The following is a 16144-nucleotide window of genomic DNA, read 5'->3' as shown; positions in this document are numbered from 1 at the left end:
GATGAAGCATCACACACTGATCCACTCACTGGTCAATAGTGGTAACTACAAGTATCATCACATACAGCCCTTTCACACACAGGCTGATGTTCAAAGCAGCAAGTTTCCACCCAGCAACCAGCATCCATACTACAGAATGCATAGCCCACAACAATATATTCATGGTGAGACCCTCCCTCATTTTAAAATACCAATCCCTTCGGATATGGACATAAAATGTGTATTAAAAATCAATACAAATATAAAATCCTAAACATATGGTTGTATCCTCATATGGATATGTTAGTAACCTCATTGATGATATCTCCATACGCGCTCCATAAGAAATGCCTCCAAATTAAATCAAAACGTTCCAAATAAAATGAAAAGAATGTATACACTATCCCTACATGTTTTACCATCCATAAATGGACCATACTCTAAAAAGACATCCAAAGCCTCAATGTTGGGTGTTTACGCAGTGTTATACATCTCCAACGAGATCCATCACTGTACAGTATATGGAGAGAATCTATTACAATACTGATTCCCACCCTCCCCTCCTCTTTAGAGTTATTTCTGCTCTCAACAGTGCATACAGACCCCTTCTAGATCTACATACAGATAGGGGGAACAGGGACGAGAACTAATGGAGATACATACTCCACATCTCCCCCCCACTGCCATCCAGGTCGGGGCATCTACTTAAATGATTTATAGTACATCCATATATGTAAAACCCGTATGCATGATCTAAACTAATACCTACTTTATTAGAACCCCAAAAAAGATACAATCCTAAACCTAAGATACCTTAATTTTAAAAATCATTGATAAAACAGTTCAGATCTAGTTCTATGTTTAACCCCTTAGGGGTCAGGCTCTTCAAAAGATAGATCCATCTGGTTTCCCTTCGGGATAAGTCCCTGACTCTATTGGACCCTCTCCAAGAAGGGCGGACTATGTCAATCCCACAAAACTGTAATAGGGAGGGGTCCTGTTGATGTTTTTCTTTAAAATGTAGAGAGACGCTATGGAACCTATACCCATTTTTTATATTGTTCATATGCTCTGAGATCCTGATCCTCAGGAGCCTCTTTGTTCTCCCTACATATAGGAGGCCACACGGGCACCACATTAAATAAACGACATGTGAAGAGTTACAGGTGCTGAATTCCTTGATTTCAAAGGATTCACCATCCCTATTGGTTACAGTTGTCACTCCTCTGTGACTCACTCTTACAGTCCTGCAACAAATGCACCTCCTACAACAGTAAAAACCTTTAAAATCCAAACTTAGCACATTACGCCTTGGTGGGTCTAGTATTTTCTTAACTACATGGTCACCGAAGCTCGGGGCCCTCCTATATATAAACTTCGGCTGGTTCGGTAGTACCTCACCTAAGTGTCTGTCCTTACACAGAATGTGCCAGTGTTTTTTAAAAATACTCTCGATATCCCTATACTGGCAGTGAAACCCTGAAATGAACCCAAATTGATGTTGAGTATCATTTGACGAAGACAAGGATTTCTTAAGGCATTGTTCCCTGGGTACTGAAGCCACCTCCTGGGTGATCTTATTCAGTTCCTCCAATTCATATCCCTTTTGTAAAAATGTATTTTTAAGGACCTCAGCCTGCTCATAAAAATCATCTAACTGTGTGCAGTTACGACGCACACGTAGTATTTCCCCCTTAGGGATGTTTTTTATCCACGCCGGATGGTGACCACTTCTTATTGATAAAAAACTGTTCCGATCAGTTGGCTTATGTCCATCCTTTCCATTCTTTCCTCCAGGCTGTACATTTTAAAGTGGTTGTATGCCTATGGAATGAAAAATGAACAGAGCGTATCCCTCCATAGTGTATACTTGCCTCAAACCAAAGCACATAGTGTGGTTCCTACAGGGCTGCTGTTAGAAATCACAGGGCCCAATACAGCCTATCTGACAGGGCCTCCCTCCCCCTCCTTGGCCCGAAAGTGACTGAGGACATAGATTTATCAGACACTTTCTCTACAGCCTCAGCTGCACAGATGAATGAATAGGAAGGCTTCCTGTTCATTCACAAACTGAAGCATAGTGAACACAGTTGAATGTGCTTCAGCGATGAATGGAAACAGGAGTGATGGGTACCGATCGTTTACTGTGTTTATTCAGAAAAGGAAGGGGCCAGTAAATGACACATTTACTGGCCCCTTCCCCTGCTCTCTATCCTGAAACATTCCCCCGTGTGCCCCCAGCAGCTGCCGGCAGGAGAGGAGGGAAGCTGGAAGCACTACAGGAGAAAGGGGCACACAGTGGGGCCCGGACAGCGGATGGAAGGGGCGTGTGTGCTAGATGCAACCCCCCTGCAGTGCAGCCGGAGGGAGGAAGAGGCGGAGAAGCTGGCAGCACTGCAGGGGGAGGCAGAAGAGGATCGATGCCTGCAATAAGACAGTACAGCCAGGACTCTTGCTCAGCAGGTGCCCCGCTTTTTGAACTGATGGTGCCCAGGCCCCCCCTTTTGAACTGATGGTGCCCAGGCCCAGTACAAGGGTCTGGCTGTGCTGCCTTATCAGCGGCCCTGGGTTCCTATCTGATCTCTCCTTCCTCTGCTATGTGCATGAGTTACTTCTGATAGGTTATGTCCACACCACAGAATCTCTGGAGACAACTTACTTCCACTCACCCTTCCACCCAGCAGCACACAGAAGGTGATTGACAGCTTCAGCTGTGCATGTTACCCGAAGAGACTGTGTAGAGGGTGGTGTGACCCAGGGCCGTAGATAATTTTGTTTTCCTGGGGGGGGGGGTTCTGGTCTTTCAAACTTAAAGGCATCATTTACACTTTAATGTTGGGAGAGGTACAGTAAAAACATTTGACGGCAGAGTGGGGCCATGAGGCTTTGCAATGTAGCGCAGCAAAAATGATTCCCTTTCAACTGAATAGAACGCAATGCACGCAGTTGTGGTGTGGTAGTGTACTCAGTACAGCGAGCTCCTCCTAAGCTCCCTAGTTTTTTTTCCGTTCAGCCCGCTGGGTTGAACTAAAAAAAAAAAATACAGTGTGAACCAGGCTTTAGATTTAATTCACATGTTCTAAATGGCAAAAGAAATGGAAAATATACCATGAACACCTACAGCCAAGATCCTAGATGTTCTAATTTTTGACAGCTGCTCAGCCTGTTCACCTGAGTGATGGGCTGAAAAGAGCCACTGCTGTTAACATGTATCTGCACATCCAGTGGTCCCCATGTTTAATCTCTGGGGGACAAAGCAAAACACGTTGGGGTGTGGCCTTGCAGGAGGTCTCTCTCATCACTACTACATTACCATAGAATTTTTTTTTCTCTCTTCCCTTCAGTGACTACAGGATCTGGGTTGAGCTCCATCCCTCGCCGGCACTCCTGCAGTACATTCGGTATCATCTACATTACTCCCCACATCGATTGAGCCTGAGCGACACACACACAAAAAACACAGGTCACAGTGGCTACCTGCTGTTAGGGACAAATTTCTGACCCTGGATGCAGAGAGATTTTATCCAAGGGCAAAAATGTATCCCTACCTGCAGGTCACCACTGGATGTGCAGATACAGGTGGATACATGTTTACAGCAGCAGACGGCCTTGGCTCTTTTCAGCCTATCACTCAGGTGTACAGGCTGAGCAGAGATTAGAACATCTGAGATCCCGGGTGAAGGTATTTGCAGTATACTTGCTGCACCATGGTCATGTAGGATGTATGAATGAGACCCAAGACTGGATTTTAGTTAACCTTACTGTGCAAGTTGAGCAGGTGCAAGGGGAAACATATTGTGGTGGGCAGTAAATTCAGTGATTTATTTAAACCTTAAAAAAAATGTGTCCTAAGAAATTTTATGAAATGTTTTAAAGAGGAAGTAAACCCTGATGGGTTTACTTCCTTTTTGTTTCCCTGCAAATGTAAAGCATAATGGCCTACTATGCATCGCATTGTAGGCCATTATGTGTCACTTACCTGACAAGGGAGCCTGTGATGTCACCGCTGTCTCTTCTCCTACGAAGCGTCCATCTTCTTACCGGGTATCGCGGCTCCGGCGCTGTGATTGGCTGGAGCCACGATAACGTCACTCCCGCGCATGCGCGATGGTGCCGCCACTAACGGTGAGACGGCACGCTCAGTGCCTGTCTTTTGGAAATATCTCCTAAACCATGTATGTTTAGGAGATGTTTCTTGCACCTACAGGTAAACCTTAATCTAGGCTTACCTGTAGGTAACAGTGGTCTGTAAAGGTTTACAACCACTTTAAGAGATGAAAAAATAAAAGATATTGTGCACTAACTACCACAGGATGGTGCCCTTTGCACCTGATCAATATGGTTGGCTTTTATTCAGTCTTAAACTGTAGTAAACCCAGCTTTTGAACTTGTACCTACAAGTAAGCCTATAATAACGCTTACCTGTAGGTACAGTAAATATCTCCTAAACTTGTGGTGTTTTAGGAGATATTCACATGGAAAGCAGCCGGTGATGTCACTGGTGCATGCGCTCTGAAGGGACGGCATACTGCTTGGTTGTACTTCTCCTGGTTAGGAGCGCAGTTCGTTCTGCACTTTTGTGACCCATTTTTAGCTGACAGCCAGCTATAGCCCTTTGTCAGCTGACATTGCTCAGCGGGTCCAGGCTGTGGAAAGATCCTAACTTTTAAGTCAGGATTCACCCAGATGCCTGGACCAGCAGCTTGCTCAGCCTCTCAGCGAGCCGCAGAGACCCCGAGCCAGCTGCTCCTGCCCCCCCTCACAGCCTGGCATTCCAGTTAGCTTGGGGGAGGGGGGCAGAGCCAGGGACCACTCTTTGCTCACCGAAGGCTGAGAACTGAGTGATCGTTGGTCTTTGATCGCTCTGTTGTTTGTCTTATGCCCCGTACACACGGTCGGACATTGATCGGACATTCCGACAACAAAATCCTAGGATTTTTTCAGACGGATGTTGGCTCAAACTTGTTTTGCGTACACACGGTCGCACAAAGTTGTCGGAATTTCCGATCGCCAAGAACGCGGTGACGTAAAGCACGTACGACGAGACTAGAAAAGGCCAGTTCAGAACCAAGCGCGGCACCCTTTGGGCTCCTTTTGCTAATCTCGTGTTAGTAAAAGTTTGGTGAGAGACGATTCGCGATTTTTCAGACTCGTGGTTTTCAGATCGTTTTCTGCTGTTCAGTTTGTGCTTGTGGGTTTGTATCTGCTCTTCAGTGCGTGCAAGCAAGCTACGCGTGACTTTGTCATTGTGTTCTTGTTCGTTCGTTACTGTTTTTCAGGTCGCTCTTCACAGGCCTTGCTGTTCTTCAGTGCGTTCTGTTACTTCGTTCTGAGCAGCCGACCGTTTCCTAGCCATGTTTTTCTGAGGTTTTCAGATCGTTTTCTGCTGTTCAGTTTGTGCTTGTGGGTTTGTATCTGCTCTTCAGTGCGTGCAAGCAAGCTACGCGTGACTTTGTCATTGTGTTCTTGTTCGTTCGTTACTGTTTTTCAGGTCGCTCTTCACAGGCCTTGCTGTTCTTCAGTGCGTTCTGTTACTTCGTTCTGAGCAGCCGACCATTTCCTAGCCATGTTGCGTATACGTACTCCTCGTAGAGTTCGTGCTGTGCGGGGGCTTGGTGTTGGGGTCCTGACCTTGACACAAGTCCAGTCCATGAACAGGGTGGGGAGGAGTTCATGGACCAAGAATTGGTTGCTTTAGCGTGACCAGTTCTCATATGCCTTTGCTCCGTGAGATCCGTGAGAATAATCCTGATGAGGAACTTTCTCAGGATGATGGACCCCGTATTTCACCATTTGTTGGCTTTGCTGACCTCCTATATCAGCAGGCAGGATACCTGCATGAGGCGAGCCATCACTCCGGAGCAGAGGCTAGTCGCTACCCTGTGGTACTTGGAGACGGGGAGAAGCCTGCAGGACTTGAAGTTCTCGACAGGCATCTCCCCCCAGGCTCTGGGGATCATTATCCCAGAGACCTGTTCTGCCATCATCCAGGTCCTGCAAAAGAAGTATATTAAATTAAGATTTATCCTTTAATATCACATTTTATTGTATTTAATGTTTGATAATATATTGTATTTCTTTCCTCATTCCCTAATTACCATGATTGGAATATGCTGTGAATGTCCCCTTTGTTCTCATGCATGCTGGATTTTTATGTAATTATTTTTGTTGTCCTTCATACTTATTTGCCTTCACTTACCTCCCCAGCATGGTCTCATGGCCCTATATTCACCTCATGTAGTCACTTAACAATGTATTTTATCAGCTCCATAGTAGTGCTTTACCCCAAACACCTCCTAAAATGTATTGAAATCTGATTTGTGCTTTAAATTTAGGCAGAGTGCCAGAGGTTTTTTTTGGGGTGTCCCCAAATCATTTTTTGGGTGTCCCCTCCCTCCCCCCAACTGCTAAGTCAGCTGATACCAATTCTCTATCTATCCTCAATCATCTATCTGCTGACTTTGCCAAACCCATACACACTATACCCATCTCTTTTGTGGTCATATGTATGGATGAATTCCCCAAAGCATGTAGTGCAAGGGCCTGCCTGTATAATTTAAAATGGTACTGTTTAAAGTTTTTGTATCCTATTATTATCTAGACATGTGCATTCGTTTTCGTCCGAATGCATTTTTGTCCGAATTTCAGGTATTTTCGTTATCGTTTTAACAAACGATAACGAAAGTGCAGAATCCGAAAAACGAAAGATCCGACATAAACAAATGCTTTATTTTCGTGTCCATCAAACCTGTGGTCGAATGTGCCTAACCTGAACTCTATTAGTCCAAGATTATTCTACATAGAGAGAAAAGATTCGACATAGAGAGAAAAGATTCGACGTAGGGGAGAAAAGATAAATAAAAATAATGATGATGATGAATGTTATTGGCTAATTGTAACCAAAGAGGAGGAGCAGTAAAATAGCTAGAACTAAGTACACACGTACTTTGGATTATGGTGTCTGTTGAAAGTTCTAAGAAGATTAGACGGAGCAGGTAAACTACAGGGCGTCGGACAGTTTAGCTGCTCCGTCGAATCTTCTTTGAACATTCGACAGACACCATAAGCCTTCAATGACAGATTCAACCTTAATTTGGATTTTCGGACGAATGCAATTTTTAACGAAAAACGAAATAAATTAAAACGAATTTCGGGAGTAACTAAATAAATTTATTTTTCGGATGAAAACGAAATTCCAAAACGAAATATTTCAGTGTGCACATGTCTATTATCTTGATAGGTAATAGCAGAATGTCCAAATGTGCTCAAATGTGTACAGTGTGTATTTATATCTTTGTATTATGACACTTCTTACCTGTCCAGTGGGCTGCCAATACTGTAACTAAGGAGGGGCTGTTCCAAGTAATACACATTATTTAGGCATTCATCTCTCAATCAAGTGGAGAGGGTTACCTGTCCAAGAGCCCCCCCCCTATAATGTTAGAAATGGCCCATGAGAGGGGGGGGGGAGGGGGAATATGATAGGTGTACCTTATACTTTGGTCTTTAAAAATTCCCATAAAACAATGTTATCTTGATGTTGGCCAAGAATGTTTGTGTCTAATCTGCTTTCCATGTTTATGTGCAAAAAGACTAATTTTTTTATGTTTTCCTCCACAGTTTCCTTCCACGCCACAGGAATGGCAGACTGTGGCCTCCCACTTTGCCCAGCGGTGGGACTTTCCTAACTGCGGAGGGGCAATTGATGGGAAACACGTCCACATCGTCCCACCACCCAACTCGGGGTCGTACTATTATAATTAAAAGGGGTTCAATAGTATTGTGATGTTGGGAGTGGTGTCGGCTACTTATGAATTTCTATGTGGACGTGGGGAAGAATGGCCAGATGTCCGATGGTGGAGTCATCGCCCAGACGGAGTTCTACGGGCATCTCCAGAATGGCAGCTTGGACTTGCCACCTCCAGAAGACAATGTGGAAGGACTCCCATTCGTCTTCATTGCGGATGAAGCTTTTGCGCTGGGGGACCATCTTATGCGGCCATTCCCGATGAGGACCCTCACCCCGGACCAGAGGGTTTTTAATTACCGGCTGGCCAGAGCCAGAAGAGTGGTGGAGGACACGTTTGGAATCATGGCCAGCCAGTTCCGCCTATTTCTTACACCTATACATATGGTGGAGTACAAACTGAATCACATTATCCTGGCGTGCTGTGTTATGCACAACTTTTTACGGCAACATTCTGCCAACTATGCTGGCTCAGTTGGGCCTGAGGCCGGAACTCAAAATGAACCAATCCTGACGGCGCTTGAAAGTGGCAGTCCTGGCTTGCCCTCCCTGAGTGCCGTGATGTCCGGCTAAGATACCCTGAATTCTTTGGGGGTAGGGAGCTATCAATATGCCAGACAATGTGTGAAACCTTTTTCAAATAAAAAAATAAATAAATAAGCAAATCTTTGGTGACATTTACTGCTTGTGTTTGTTTTAGCTGACCCTGACAGAAATGTGTGGAGTCCTGAAAATGGCGTGATTGTGTAACCTTACAAAGCATTGTTGGGTGTTATTTACTAAAGGCAAAGACACTTTGCACTACAAGTGCACTTGAAACTGCACTTGTAGTGCAAAGTGGATTTGCCCTTAGGAAATAACCCCCATTGTCACAGAAAACACCAATTAGAGCACCACAAAAGTGTTGTAGGATTGAGACAATAATCCACACATTCTTGAATAGCAATCTTTTTAATACCTGCACAATCACATGTGCATTTAGAAAAGGTTTTTAAAACAAACCAACATGTTTGTTGTATAACAATTTTTGGGGTGGCATTAGAAAAAGTAGAAATGTCCATTTAAGATAAAACAGGCATGTTTAAAACCAACAAGAAAGACACAAATCTTGAACTCACAAAGTTCACATTTGGTAGAACTTGAAGGCAATATCAGACATGAGTATTTAGGACCTGTGTTTGATATTGTGTTCAGATGGGGTGAAGTCACCCCCGGAAAAGCCAAATTTTGAAGATGCACACAAATTTACGAATGTCAACATGTGCTAACTGCCATCACGGGGGATCAAGGGACGTGTTTTGGGGGAGCAACCCCTTCCTCTCAGCTACTTTATTATTGAGGAAGGGGTTGCACCCCCAAAACGCGTCCATTGATCTCCCGTGATGGCAGATAGCACATGTTGACACACTGTGTGCATCTTCAAAATTTGGCTTTTTTCAATTTTTTCAAAAAATGGTAAAATTGTAGTACACCATAAAACAAAGGGATTTGGAGGGGTTTTAAACTCTCCCCAAAACATCAATGATGTTCTTATTTTTTTTAAGGACATCATTGATGTTTTTCTTGATGTTTTCCAAGTTCCTATTACACCCCATGATCTCCCCAATCAGGATCTGTGCACTTTCCGAGGTGAAAGGATCTGGATCCACAACATCACGATCAACTAAAAAGATAGAAACAAAAACACACCATGTATTATAAATATGCCGGCATCCATCTCTTACCTGAGCCTGTGGTCGCAGACACTCACCTGTTGTGGTGCCAATTTCCACCACGTCTTCCTCCTCCTGCTCTTCTTGTCTTGGTTGGATTTCCCCTTCTTCCAGAGGTGGGGGGTCTCTGGTCTCCTCGGATGAGGGGTGTCCTCCGAGTCTTTTCTCCCCTATGTAAAAAAAAAGTATACTTAGCACACAGATATTTGAGGGAAGAAATAAATATGAAACATTGCTTGGAAGTGGGGTACAATTGTCTATTTTGGCTGAGTTCCAAGATGTAGAATTTTTAGTGTCCTTTGTCAAACTTCAATACTTTACCTGTTTTGTACAAGCTTCACAGATGGAGACACCCCTATAGTATACACTGGAGCACCTGTGTGGGCCCCCTAATAAAAAGGGTGTTCTTGTGTCCCACACTAGTGCTCCAGCGTCCAGATGTCTAAACAGCTGCTGAGTGTCCTCTCCTTACACAGAATCTAGTTTGCATTTCATTCTAGTAACAAACACATCTACACAACCAAATAATTTTCAGACAAGTAGGCCCTAAAAAATGTTGGCAAATACATATGGCCCAAACAATGGTGTTTTATAGGCCGAAAGAAAAATGTTTGATACGAACGAATAATGTGCCCATGAACATGAAAGTTGACATTTTAAACTGGATTACCAGTTAAGAAAAGCACATGGAGCAGCATGAACGTAATAAAGACAAAAAGACTAGGAACACAGCACAACTACTTACTTTTTTGCAGCACTCTCCGGATCTTTCTGTACTGCTCGTGTTCTCTTAATTTCAGATCCGACCACCGCTTCCTGAGCTGATCTTTCGATCGTCGTACCCCGAAATTCCGGTGCAGACTTTCGACCACTTTCGCCATGATCTTGGCCTTTCGGACATTGGGGTTGGGTAAGGTCCATACTTTCCATCATAGTCGGCCCTCTTCATTATGTCGACCATCTCCAACATCTCCCCAAAGGACATATTTGATGCCTTATATCGTCTCCTTCTGGATCGGGACGTTTCAGGCTCCGGGCTTTCCTCCTCCTCCTCCTCGTTGGTGTAAATATCAGACACCTGCCCTGACTCTGCCATGTGCTCTTCCCCCACTGCGCCGAACGAGAAGGGGCGGGGAATAGACTAGAAAGAACGTCAGGGGCGGGAGGAGTTTCACGCATGCGCAGTGTCTATAAAGCGTAAAACGCGTGCATAGTACGTACGATCTGTGAGCGGAGAAAGGAGTAACGGAGGCGTCGATCGTGATAACGAAGGTAAGATTTAACATTGGGCCTATACTGCTTCTAGATTGAGGCCTGTATTTGCACAAGTTTAGAAGACTTTAGGCTGACATTAGGGTTTGTCTTGTGTTGTGTCTTGCAGTGAAAATGGATATCCTGAAAGATAGGGACTTTAAGCCAATCTTCATTGATATGTTCAGGGAGCTGCCCTGTCTGTGGGAGATAAACCACCCTGAATATAAGAACCAAACAAAGAGGAAGGCAGCGCTGGATCAATTGCTGGAATTTGTGAAGACGGTGATCCCCACGGCAGACATGACCTATTTGAAGATCCTAATTGGTGGCCTGAGGAGCACTTATCTAAGGGAGCACAAGAAGGTTCAGGATTCCCAGAGATCTGGAGCTGCAGATGACATTTATGTCCCCAGGCTGTGGTACTATGACAGGCTGCATTTTCTGGCAGGTCAGACTGAACCCAGGCCAGCACTCTCCAGTCTTCCTTCCACACTTCCTTCCCCCCCAGCTGAGGCTTCTGACGCCCAACCTGGGCCTTCCAGGCAGCAACATGTGGAGGAGCCCAGCTTGAGCCAGGTATAGCATTCTTCTAAATATTTCTGGTTGTCCAATCAATGATGTTAACTAGATGTTAGTTTGGAGTACTAATTTATGATTGTGATTGATGATGCAAAAAATAAAACCATGTTCCTTTTTCATACACAGGGAAGTCTCAGCCAGGAGGTGGCCGGGCCAAGCAGGCTGCCTGATTCCCTCCCCTACACCTTCAAAGAAAAAGTGGCAGGAAGAGGAGTAACCTGGAGGAGGCTGCCATAGGCCTCTTATGGAAGGCTACAGAGGCCCTGAGAAGCCCCCACAGTGTGGAGGAGGACTTTGCTGGCATAACTGGCTGCAAAATGCTGCAGATGGAGGAGGGCCAACGACTCCTGTGTGAGTCCTTAATTTTGGAGGATCTCAAAAAGGGGTTGAGGGGCCAAATAACATCTGCTACCCACATTTGTGACCTCACACATAGTCCTCCTCCTCCAGGTCCTACTACTCCTCCTCCTCCAGGTCCTACTCCTCCTCCTCCTCCTCCAGGTCCTACTCCTCCTCCTGCCACATCTCCAACACCAGAGCCACAGCCGGGAAGGAAGCGTGGAAAGAAGACCAGAGAGTGATGACCCTGGGTCCAGTCTGGTCTGGCAAAAGATGCAGCCTCTTGTAGTACCACAGCCTGGAGACACAGATGTCATCTGCTGCTTTCCGGATCTCTGGGACTTCTGGACCAGACTGCACTCCCTTAGATATGGACTCCTCAGGCCACCAATTTTGATGTTAAAGAATTGATGTCTGCCCTGGGGGTCCAAGGCTTCGCCAATTTCTGATGTTTCTCCAGCGTTGCCTCCCTCTTTGGTTCTGAGCCCTTAATAAAGGATTTTTTGTTTCAATTATACTTGCCTATGTGTGTTTTCCTTAAAAAAGGACAGTTTGTTTGTGAGGATTCAGGTATATTTCAAAAATACAATGTGAAATTAACAAGGGACACCAACACCAAGCAATCTCCTTGAGATTAAATAATACAAGATAATAATGGTGTTGTGGTAACTTGACACACAAAACAAACACAAAAATATTATGGAGTAAAACTAAAAATAAAATAAAACAAAGATCAGCCTTGAAAAAAATACAAACCCAAAAAAACCCAAAAAACAGCCTTTAAAAAAAATAAATAAATAAAACAACAAAAAAAAAATTTTGTCAGATGTGACAAATCAAAATATATTGAGGGAATCACGATAAATAATAAAGAAAGAGGTTTGAGAGAAGTCTGTGTGAATATGAGCAGCAAAACTACTTCATTCTTCTCACATTATAAAGAAGAAGAGAGTGCGCTATATTAAACCATTTTTTACATTGCAGCGTGACGAAAGTGCTGTATCCATTGCGAACGCTAATTTTACCAGACAGAGCTGTTCCATCTCGGAATCTCTTCTGAGCATGAGTGGCACTTTGTGCGTCGGGACTGGCCACACACGGTCGGAATTGACGCGATCGGATTTTGTTGTCAGAAAATTTTATAGCCTGCTCTCAAACTTTGTGTGTCGGAAAACCCGATGGAAAATGTCCGATGGAGCCCACCCACACACGGTCGGAATGTCCGACAACACGCTCCGATCGGACATTTTCCATCGGAAAATCCGACCGTGTGTATGGGGCATTAGAAGCAGCTGGGGACAGATGCAACATTGGATCAATGCTCCATCCACCTGGATAATTATAATTTAAAAAAAAAAACATCTCTTTTAAAGGGAAAAAAAATCACCTTTTCCTTTCTAAGAACCCTCCCCAAGCAAAGATTACCACTGCAAAATATATCCCTCCCTCATATATCCCCCCAAAAATTAAACCCCCCCTGTCTCTAAACCGACCCCCCAAAGCAAAAATATCTCCCACAGTCAACACCCTCTCCCCCAGCAAAGATTCCTAATTATGAAGAAAATCTCCCTTCATCCAATCAAACTCCCTCCCAGAAGCAAATCCATGCCATTAACCACCCCCTGTAAACTTCTCTACAAGAAACTCCCTCCTTCTCCAAAAGCAAACCCACCCCCTTTCCTTAACCCCCCACCAAAAGAAAATCCCCCAGGCTGGAATTCTCACTTCCTTCTTCCCAAAACAGAAAATTGATGCCTCCCCACTTACCAGACCTCAGATTCAGCACAGCACAGAAGTAGGAAAACTTCTGCATCCCCAGTCTCCCTTCAGCTGTGTCATGTGATACCTTGAGGAGGAGTCTAGGAGTTCTCTCAACCGTGCACTGTCAATCGCCGGCATCTGAGACCTCGCAGTAATTTCATGCTTTTCAGGGGGACCCCTTATTAAACTGAGGGGGTGGGGCATATTAGAAGGGTGCCTGGCTGCTCCCCCCCCCGAAACTCTGATTGCTTCTACTATACTAATGCTGAGGCTAAACAGCAGGGACACTGTCTGTGCATTTTGCCAGGATGTTCTGGGGGGGGGGTTTGTAGGAGGAGTCGGGCTTTTTGTGATTATACACATCCATGCCTCATTTCCGGCATGCATATTGGTTCTTTCATGGTATTTTACTTATTGTTATTTAGTGTTATCTATCTATGAGTCCTAATAAAGAGGTCGGTATTATACACACACACTTTTTGGCCTCCTTGTATGTCCCATTTATGAATTTTTACTAATTTTATATATCTATTTTATTCATCATTTCTGTTGCATTAGGAGCTCGGCAGCACTATATGTAGTCTTTTTGCCACCCCTTTTAATCGCCATATTGCAATGGTTCCTTAGTATTGGCAGTTATACATTTACTTACGCTTCTTAGTTTATGAATTTTAAAACTACAATATGGCTGCCAATACGCTTCCTGTTTCCGTATATAAATTGGAGCATTTGACAGCTAATTCGGTTCCCCTGATGAAGTCGCGTGTCGTGACGTAACGCGCAGGGCGTGGCCGGGTATATAGAGCGGACCGGAAGTGACGTAAGAGGCACCTGTAACACCGTGTTTGCACTTTACAAGCTCTTTTAAACTGTTTTTACTGTAAGAATCCATTTGGCTTTTGAACAAATTTGTATTGTTTATACGTTTTGCACTATGGGAGGCTATTTTTTTGTTCTTGTTTAATATTTGGAACCTTGAGATGACCATGGAATTGGGAGTCCCGAACTAAAAAATCTGGCACCATCACATGGAGTGTTGAGCCTGGTCTAACACCATCCAGAATTGGAACCTTCAATACGTCTGGAAATTGGAGATCTGGAAGCCCGCCTTCACCACAGGAGATCTATAAGGCTGATTATACTTCTGACTGGGGTAAGAAGCATTAAGCTATTGCGAAGTCACTGAGATTGTGTCCAGAGGAATTTTTATATATTTCTTAGAAGAATGGTTTCACCACATTTGTATATTTTGGACTTTGATCACTGATTTTATTGTCAAACTGTTTTTAGTACATTATTTGAATAATTATTAACACTATTCATGATTTAGAAAATTGCACTGATCACTTTTATTCACATTTATTCTTGTGCACTGTGTACACTTATGCCGCGTACACACGATCGGACATTCTGACAACAAAATCCTGGATTTATTTCCGAGGGATGTTGGCTCAAACTTGTCTTGCATACACATGGTCACACAAATGTTGTCGGAAATTCCGAACGTCAAGAACGCGGTGACGCACAACTCTTCTGCTTGATTCCGAGCATGCATGGAATTTTGTGCGTTGGAATTGTGTACACATGATCGGAATTTCAGACAACGAATTTTGTTACTGGAAAATTTGAGAACCAGCTCTCAAATTTTTGTTGTCGGAAATTCCGACAACAAATGTCTGATGGAGCATACACACGGTTGAACACTTGTTGTCGGAAATTCCGACCGTGTGTACGCGGCATTTAGGTCCAGCAGCAGTTTTCACCATTTTTATTTATTATAATTTTTATTATTTCACTTGGTAGCGCGAGGGACCACACCCTTCACATGTTGGAAGTATTGGCGGGGGTGTTGCCCAGTGTCTGTTTTTCTCCTTTTAAGGTACAGCTGTTCAGGACAGCTTTTGTTTTGGCTTTTTTTGGGGCATTACGGGTGGGGGAATTGGTCAGCCCTTCCAAATCGGTGGTTGGGGGTTTGGATGTCTCGAATGTATCAGTACGGGGCGATACTGCTACGCTGCTCATTCGTAAGTCAAAAACTGATCAGATGGAAAAAGGGGCCAGGGTAGTACTTGGTGTGGTGGCGGGCTTGGCTCTGTCTGTCTCAGTGCTTAGGGATTGGGTGGGATTACGGCCTGTCGGGCCTGGCCCCTTTTTGATCCACAAGGATGGGTCAGCGTTGTCTAGGTACCAGTTTGGGTCTGTGTTAAAAAAATGCTTGGAGATGGGAGGGTTCACTCTGAGGGACTATTCTTCACATTCGTTCAGGATAGGGGCAGCCACAGAGACGGCACGTTGGGGCTTGAGCGACCAGATCATTGGTCGATGGGAATCGATTTCGGTTGTATGTACGCCCTCATCTTCTTTAAGGTTGGAGAAAAAGGAGGGGCTGATCCCATTGCTTATAGGGTCCAGTGGCTAATGGGGTGATATTTCTTGTCTGGTGTTGTCTGTTTATTTGTTTCTGTGGGTGGTCGTAATGGTCCGGTGGGATCATAAAATGTGGGGTTTGTGTGTATAGTGTATTGGGTCTTGTTTTGTCTATGTTCCTTTTGTGTTTCTGTTTTTCAGGCCCGGTGTGCTTGATGGGATCCTGGGTCATTCCTATGTTCACTGGGGGGCTAAGAGGGCTTTGGTCAGGCCGGAAGGCAGGCAGCTGGGTTTCTCCCAAGGGGAAGCCACAGCACGATGGATTGGGATACCGGGTATGTTGTGGTCTCGAGTGCTACCGGAAATTCAGCGGTATGCTAGAATGGACAGGCCTCCCGATGTGCTG

This window comes from Aquarana catesbeiana, linkage group LG12 (assembly GCF_042186555.1).
Source record: "Aquarana catesbeiana isolate 2022-GZ linkage group LG12, ASM4218655v1, whole genome shotgun sequence".
Taxonomy (NCBI): domain Eukaryota; kingdom Metazoa; phylum Chordata; class Amphibia; order Anura; family Ranidae; genus Aquarana; species Aquarana catesbeiana.
This window is presented reverse-complemented; position numbering follows the sequence as displayed.